This window comes from Loa loa (genome assembly GCF_000183805.2).
Source record: "Loa loa unplaced genomic scaffold supercont3.233, whole genome shotgun sequence".
NCBI lineage: Eukaryota > Metazoa > Nematoda > Chromadorea > Rhabditida > Onchocercidae > Loa > Loa loa.
Window position 1 is genome coordinate 79,034 of NW_018108413.1, and position 1,159 is coordinate 80,192.

Genomic DNA, 1,159 nt, shown 5'->3' on the forward strand with positions numbered 1-1,159 from the left:
TTTATTATTATTATTATTATTATTATTATTATTATTATTATTATTATTATTATTGTTATTATTATTATTATTATTATTATTATTATTATTATTATTATTATTATTATTATTATTATTATTATCATTATTTTTACCCTGCTAATATAATCTATTATTATTACTCATAATTAATTATCTATTCCTGAGCTTAACCTGCTAACATTATCTATTATTATTATTGTTCATAATTAATTATCTGTTTCTGAGTTTAACTTGCTAATATTATCTATTATTATTATTAACAATTAATTACAGATTGTTGAGTTCAACCTGTTAACATTATCCACTATCATTGTTCGTAATTAATTATTGATTATTAAGACATGTCAATATTTCGATATTATCAATCATTATGATTTCATGATTAATTATTGACTGTTCACTATTTAATATTAATGTATAGTAAAATAACAATATCTATCCTAACAATCCATAAGATATTTGCATCGACGAAAACAAGTAAACATGTATGCATACGTTGGGAAGTTTTATTTGAGCGACTGATTAACAATGCGATAATTTGAAATAATAAAATTACATTTCAAATTTGAATATATTTTAAAGTAATTAAAAGTGATATAATGCAAATTTTAAATTCAAACTTCTTTTGAAAGCGAATTAATGAATAAATGGAGGTGTAATTGTTTCGGAGTGCTATAAAATAAAATAAAAAACAAACAAAAACAATAAATTATTCAATAAAATATTTCTGATGAACTTAATAAATTTATTCATATACATTTCTTTCTAACCAAAAGCATTACTTATTAGAGGATAAGTTTTTTTTCCTTGAATTGATTCCAATTAGCAATATTTTCAAATGAAATTTCACTGGATGGCACTGGAATTTCTAAGCTTATAAATAAGCATACAAATAATGATAAACATAAGATTACCTTAGCAAAAAGGAGAATATAATTGAGACACAATTGAATAATCATAAATAATATGAAATGGATTATATAATTGAATAATCATAAATAATATGAAATGGATTATATAATTGAATAATCATAAATAATATGAAATGGATTATATAATCGGATAATCACAAATAATAAGAAATGGATTATATAATTGAATAATCATAAATAATATGAAATGGATTATATAATTGAAT